A 7,501-nucleotide genomic window follows, 5' to 3' on the forward strand; every position below is an offset into this window, starting at 1 on the left:
GCCCAGTAAGTCCTCCCCTAATAAAGGCTTGTTGTAGTCCTGGTCTCGTCCTGTTTTTTTTTTTTGGCTCTTTTACCTAACATAACCCTTTTTATTTTCTCTGTTTAAATCAAACAAACATCAACTCTGTTATACACTAACATCTTCAAAGTACATCATTTTTACAAGAGAAGGACTAGGAACGAAACACGGGTGAGAGTGCCTCACACTGCTTTCCGATGGTTCTCAGGCGGGGCCACTTGATAATTACCGGCACTAAACAAAGTTGCTGAATTCTTGGCCAGATAATTGAGGAAATCATGAAGGTAATTTAGTGTTAAAGCAAGGCTCTTCTCATCCAGGGATGTATGGGCCAACTGTGGGGAACAGGGAAAGGGGATGTTACTAGAACATCTGCAGTTAAGTCCTAGTCTCCTGCGAGCCAGGGCAGCGCAAGGTGAATTAACTTATTATACAGGAAAGATAGAAAAAAATGAGACTCTGAGAAGAAGCTGAGCTTTGGGCCTGATGAATGCTGCTCTGGGCAGCAGAGACGAAAGCCTCCAAGCTTGCCTCACCTTTATTCAGTACATCTGGAGGAAACAAATGGAACAGATGACTCAGGGCAAAGAGTTCAGTCCCTCAGAGTAGCAAATGTAGAAGGTCACTCAGAGGGCAGCTGCAGTGGCAGTGGAGAAAATCCTGGAACAATGAGGAACTGCGCACATGAAGATTTTGTTCCTCCCAGGACGTCTTCAGCTGGTGAAACCTTGTCCTGGAGCATCACAGGATCGCTGGACCATTGAGGTCTGAGCTGTGACCAAGGCCCCAAACAGAGTTATGTCTTGACATGCCAGAGCTGGCCTGTATGCAGGAGAACTAGGCCTAACCAAATGTTTTCCCCCCAAATTAGGTAGAATTGCTCCCAACAGCCAACATTGCTCCAGTTCCTACAAATAATCGCTGTAGATGTGATGCTCTGTACACCTGGGATACAGACGCATCAGGGTGACCAGTGAGTATCTCCTGGTACCATGGTCTCTCAAATTGCAGAGGAGGTGAGTGCCCAGCATCACACTGAAGTGTTCTTTCATCCCTGCTACAACCTCATTAACAGCATACTTTTTTTCCGTACCAGGGAACGAACTCAGGACCCCATGCTTGCCAGGAAGGTGTGGTGCCGCTGAGCTACACCCCGAGCCCAACAGTGTAATTCTTATTATATGTTTCCTCAAAATTTCTTATAATTTGCATTGTCCTCTAGAATGGAATCCACATTCTTGGCAGGAAGATAAAAGAGCTGTTTTTGTCTAGTAATTAAGTCCCAGTCATCAACAAGCCACAGTTTTAGCTCTTCAGGGTTCTTTAACTTCTACTCTGTTCATAAATGTTTCTTTATTTTCAACAGTAATCTACCAGGACCTACCTGGGCCTTCTGCTGAGGAGGCTAAGGGCGGGCGTCTCACTAGGACCGCCACCATCTCCATTACCAGGGTTTTTTTTTGTTTGTTCTCTTCTGTTTTCACTTCAACATTTTTCTGCTGAAGACCAGATGTCTCTTTCCTGGAGCAGCCCCTCTCATCTTTCCCTCTGCACATTGCTCCTGATTGGTCTTTTAAAGTTCTCGCTGTTTCTGCAGATCAGTGTCCACATATCTGAGTGCTCTGCTTTCTGGAACCCATTCATCCCAATTTTTATTCCAATCACTGTAATGTATAAAGTATTTTACTTATTTGTCCTTTATGGCAACCTGTACACACTTTGCTTCATAACAAAGAGGCCTATGAGAGTGCATTCCCCCGCCCTCCTCCAGCTGGGGAGCCATCCGTGTCTACTTCTCTCACCACACCCGGCTATCTACCGCCCCTGCTCTCCACCTCACGCCACTGCACTTACTGGGTGACATTTGCCAGCACCTGAAGACTTCACAGTGCTGCAACCCTGCAACTGCCACGGGTGCTCGCTGTGCACCACCACCGTGTATTTCTTAAGAACAAGTCATTTTCTTACATGTCATAATTTGATTATCAGAATCAGGCACTCTAACTCGGTTGCCGTGATTGCCTAATCCTCATTCCATCTTCCAGTTTCATCAGCTATCATAATAACACCCTTCCAGTTTGTCTATAACCTGGTCTAGAATCGAGGTCAGCACCAAGCTGTGGTTTTCATTGTCCCGCCCACTGGGTGTGTGTGTGGGGGGTATGGCGGGGTGTGGGGAGGGATGGAACTCTAGGCCTTGTGTTTTCGAGGCTGGTCGAAGCGCCGCTGAGCTAAATCCCCAGCCCGCCTGCCCACTGTTGATGTCTATCAATCAAGGAAGCAGCAGTGCACCCTCAGGGAGTACATTTGTTTTGAAATATTGCATCCGTTTCTGTAGCAGACCCCTAGAGGAGCAGGCTGGATGGCTGTTGCGTTCCCACCTCTGCTAGTGTTTGAATCTCAGGCTTTGCTTCCCTGACTTCAAAATCCTCTATGCGTGTGCGGCTAGAGAGAGCCTCTCTTGGAAGTGTGTGTCTCCACCCTGTCACCCTTCTGTCACTCTTCTGAGCCACAGTGAGCATGCCTCTGGGTGACTTTAGAGACTGGGCCTGACGGAGGGCCCCGGCTTCCTGGCCCTGACACCCAGGAGCAGAGGTCTGCCATTTGCTTCCTGGATTATTGGCCACCTTACTCAAAGTGCAACCTTCTGTGCTGGCTTTTGAGTGGATCCAGGTTCCTGGACAAACTGTATCACCAACATCCGTCCGTCCCCTGCTGTCTCAAGGACCCTAGGGTTGGGTGTTCATTTCACTGTAGTGTGGCCCCCTTGTGGCAGCTGTCTGCAGGTTCTGGACAAGGGCGCGCTGCACCCAGAACAGATGAGCGGTTAGAGCCCTCTGGGTTTAGACTTTGCTAGGACTGCAAAAGAGTAACACAGCCAGGCTATGTCAACACTGGAAATGTGTTTCTTGTGGTCTGGAGGCCAGAAGGCTGAGATCAAGGCCACGGTCACGCTGGTGTCTTCTGGGCCCCTCTCCTTGGCTTGTAGGTGGCTGTCTTTTCCCTATGTCCCTACACTGTCCTCCCTCCATGTATCTGTGTCCTTATATGAGGACCTGGTCATACTAGCACACATCTCATGATGGCATTTTACCCTAATTACTTCTTTAAAGGTTCTATCTCTAAATGTAGTCATGTTCTGAGGAGGCTCTGAGTTTTGGGGGGATACAACTCAGCCCACAGAAGCAGGATTGAGCTGGGCATGGTGATGCATGCCTGTAATCACAGCACTTAGGGAGCGGAGGCAGGAGGATCATTGTGACTTCAACGCCAGCCTGAGCTACCTACTGAGTTCAAGGCCAGCCTGAACTGCATAGCAAGACCCTGTCTCAACCCCTGACCCCAGAAACAAAACTCTAAAACAACAAAAGAAGCTTTATCAGGCATCTTTTATAAGGGTACAAATCCGGGTGTCACCGTTACATGAATTAGCATTGTCTTCGATTGTACAGGGAATAATGACAAAGAAGAAGTCTGGGTGTGTTCAGTACAGACACGTTCCCCCCCTTCTTTTTATTTATTTTGTAGACTAGGTCTTGTTATGTAGTTCAGGCTGCCCTCGAACTCATGCCAATTCTCCTGCCTAAGCCTACTGAATGCTGGGATTACAGTGTGTGCCCCCACTTTGTGCACAGTATTTTTACTCTTAGTGCTTTCAATTTGTGATTGGTTGGATCTGTGGATGTGAGGTCCACTGCTAGGGGGGCCCAGCTACATATTTGCATGTTAATAGTTCTCTGGTTATGGATTTTTTAGTATCGGGGATCAAACTCGGGTCCTTGCCTTGCAAGGCAGGCTTTGGAACCACTGAGCTAAATCCTCGGCCCTCTGGTAAGTTTCAGGGGAGTCTGAACTGAGATAATCAGTTAGATGTGAAATCCAGCCATGGATTTGCCTGGTTCTCATGTGTTTTGAGCTCCATCAATTTAATGTTTTTTCTCATGGGAGATAAAAATTCTATCAATCACAGCACAATTCCAACAAGAAATATTTACCCTTTAAATAGCATCAGTAGATAGAGGTCAGGATACCACAATGGTACCATTGTCTGGTGCAGGATGGTGGAAATTATATTAATCTTAGTGAATCTATACTTTTTTAGGAGAGGCATTAAGTTTCAAAAAATGTAAGAAGATACATTTTTTAAAGATCCTATGATATAACAAGTAAAGTTTTAGCCTAAAGTGAACCTTGGCCTTGGTGGTTGGTGGCTTGGGTTTGAGTCATCTTGGTGCACACTGTCCAGGCTGGACCGAGGATGGACCAGGCCGGTCTGAAAGCCAGGCAGTGAATGTTGCTAGTTCAAGAACCGTCGATCTTTTTCTCCAAAGTCATGGATTTACCTCAAGACTTGCCCCACATCTCCCTGGGGAGATAAATGCCAGACGACCAGGGAAGTAGACTCAGCCTTCACCAGGCCTCTGCTTCCTCAAATCCCTGGTTTACCGTGTGGCCTCTTCCTGCCCCTGGCTGTGCCTGTGACCCTGGACTCAGTGTCATCACAGAATACCTTCCCGGTTGTCTGTTGCCTCTTCTGTTGCCGTAGGGCTTGGGCAGTCCCTGGGCTGTGCTAGAAGGGGAAGGGGATTATCCCAATGCTCAGCCCCAGAGTTCCCTCTGTTTAGCCTGAAACCTGATTAGCACCCTATCTTCTGAAATATCTGTCTGGGGTATGTCTGTCTCTGTGGGGGAAACAGACTGTGGTCTGCTTCCTTCTAGTGTGACGAAGAGATGCACTTTAGCTACACAAGCTTTTCTGCTATCCTCTGTGGTTTCTCTTTTCTAGTCCTTTCTTAGGCTGTTGGCTCTCAGCTTTCTCCACACAGGGAAACTCCCTCTGTTCAGTCTTCTGAGAGATTCTTGACATATGTCTAACTTTTCCTTCTATTCTTTTGTGGAGCTTTACTCTAAAAAATTATTCTTTTTGTTTTTTTGAGACAGGATCTTGCTATGTAGTTCTAGCTAGCCTCGAGGCAGGAGAATCTCCTGTCTCAGCATTACGAGTGCTGGGAAAAAAATTATTTGCTGCCAGTTTTGAGTGGGTCTCAGAGTAGTGGCAATCGTGCTGGGGTTCAGTGTGGCCATCTGGTATGGGGCCCGTGCCCCCATGATCTGTATCATTTGGGATCCTGGGGTCAGCCTCACCGAATTCAGGAGCATGGCTTATTCTGCCACTGCTCCAATCAACCCTTTAGGGTCCCCCTGGTTTAGGACTTTACTCGCCCTGCTCACACACTAACCACACTGCCTTTTCTTTGACCATGACATTTTGTTAGAATCTCTATCTCAGCTTATGCTGACTTTTTCGTGTTTTAATTAGTTGGGTCTGAATTTATGTATTGCACCCTGAGGACGGGAACTTGGCCTTGTTCACTCATTTTCATCTGGTATGGAGGTATAGGCCTCTAATCCCAGCTCTGGGAGGCTGAGGCCGAAGGGTTGCAAGTTTGACTGCACGGGCTGCATAGCGAGTTTAAGGCTGGCCCAGGGGTGGGGATTTAGGTCAGGTGCCGCCACCTGCCTTGTAAACGCAAGGTCTCAAGTTCACTCCCTGATACCAAAACAAAACAAAAACAAAAAACAAAAAAGACTGGCCCAGACTGCATAGAGAGATGCTGTCTCAAAAAATAAAAAGCAGAACAAAATAATTAACCCCCTGGAATTATGCTTTGTGAATTGGTAGTTCTAAGTGTTTGTCCCAGTGGATTAAACAACCACAGCACTGTTCCCTCCGTTGTGTTTCTGCAGTATGTTTGTCTCCAGGGGGATCACTTTGTGGGGTAAATCAGTCTTCACTCCAGGCCCCCATCATGCCCTCGGGGTGAGCCGGCCTCTTCTCTGGCTCTTGACTCCGGCTATGACCCTGTCACTTGCTCACAGGATGTGAGCAGATGTGTGACACACACACAGCCTTGGGCAGCCTCTTGGCCTCTGCCGCAGCTCAAGTGAGAGGAGGGGGGAGGGGTAGGTGGTGGGGGTGCGGTGGAGTGTGGAAGATTTGGATCTCGTGGGAAGCCCTGCAGCTGGGAGCCGTGCTGTGGCTGCCCTGGGGACCTGGGGTGTGAATGTGGGCCTCTTGTCACTGTATGACACTAACTTTGGGGTGGTTTGCTCTGTAGCCACAGCCCTTGATGTTAAAAGGAACCTTGACTTGCAGCTCCTCTTGCTTGTCCTCTTTGCTCTGGAGGGCGCCTGAAACCTAATTAGCATCGCCACCAGTGAGGTCTATGTGGACCTTCCAAAAAGGCTCGTGCTGCTGTTTGATTCGACTAGAAAACCTATTTTAAAACAACTTTCGAGAAGGAAATAGAATAATAGCCCTCACCAGCATGGTTTAGGACCTCACATAGCTCCATTCCCCATTTAATCCACTGTTTCACAGCTCTTTGGAGCCCAAATAAACTCAGGGAAGGAGATCCATGTAACTTCCTCTCTTTCATAGCCGTGACTTTAATTTGTAGTGTAATTATGTACAATTCATACAGCTAGCTGATAATTATATGGTTCTGCTAATCCTTATTTTTAAGAAAACACTTCTTTTGATAATGATTTTGAAAACTGTAGATGCGACAAAATATTTATATGCAGGAACATTCTCATCAAGTGGTCTTAATTTCTTTTCAAACCTACCACAATTTATTTTCAAAATTGTCAAAGCTTGGCTATTAAATAATATTTAATGTATATGAGCTTGTCATCCAAATCCATTATTTCCCTAATAATGATTAAAGTGAAGCCCAGTGACCAAAATCCAGAAGAGTTAGTCATTTTATTAAATTTAGACAGTACGGATTTTTCTCTAGCTCAAAGAATCTATTCAGTACGTCATGGGCAGTGTTTTACTTGTTTTTGAGTTCTTAATCTTTTTTTATTCGTCCATGTTTGCAGTATGTAGTGATCGCATTCACGGGGGGTATTGGTACATGTGCCTAGCACATCTTTATTCCTTTTATTCCGCTTCCCTCTCCCTCCTCCATCCCTTGCTTCTTTTCCAGTTCCACTTGTTTTTTCACTGGAGAAAAAAAAAAAAAAAGCAAAACATCAAAATCCTAGAGAGCAGATGGGGAAATTATAACAGCTCATTGCACTTACTCCCTAAGTGACTGTGCAAGGGCAGATTCTCCCCAAATGCGCTCAACAGGTGTTAGCAGGAACTCCAACCGTGAAGGCCTTCACCCGCATCATCGCGGAAAGGAACTGCTTACAGAACCAGGGAGGGAAGAAAAGAGGACTCTGTCAGGGACTCTAACAGGGAGAGGGGAGAAGTCCCGGGGCCACACGCTGGCCAGGGACGGGTGGACAGCAGGCCCAGCCTCTCTTGTCCCTGTGCTCCGCACCCCACCCTGCAGCCCCCCGGCTTCCCAATCGGGGAACAAAACCCAGGCTGCCGCGGTGACCTCTCCACTCCGGCGCTGGATGGGCCGCTAATCCGCTCACAAAGGGCCCGCGGCCGTCCCATTGTCCGCGCCCCGGCACGCGG

The 7,501-nt window shown here is 47.4% G+C and overlaps 1 pseudogene; it reads right to left on the reverse strand.

Annotated features, from left to right (window-relative positions):
* Positions 1-203: 203 nt before the first annotated feature.
* LOC104869139 lies at positions 204-1,466 on the reverse strand (annotated as a pseudogene).
* Between the last annotated feature and the right edge of the window lie 6,035 nt (positions 1,467-7,501).

Source organism: Fukomys damarensis, unplaced genomic scaffold, assembly GCF_012274545.1.
Source record: "Fukomys damarensis isolate Sample0158 unplaced genomic scaffold, DMR_v1.0_HiC HiC_scaffold_7, whole genome shotgun sequence".
In the NCBI taxonomy this organism is placed as follows: Eukaryota; Metazoa; Chordata; class Mammalia; order Rodentia; family Bathyergidae; genus Fukomys; species Fukomys damarensis.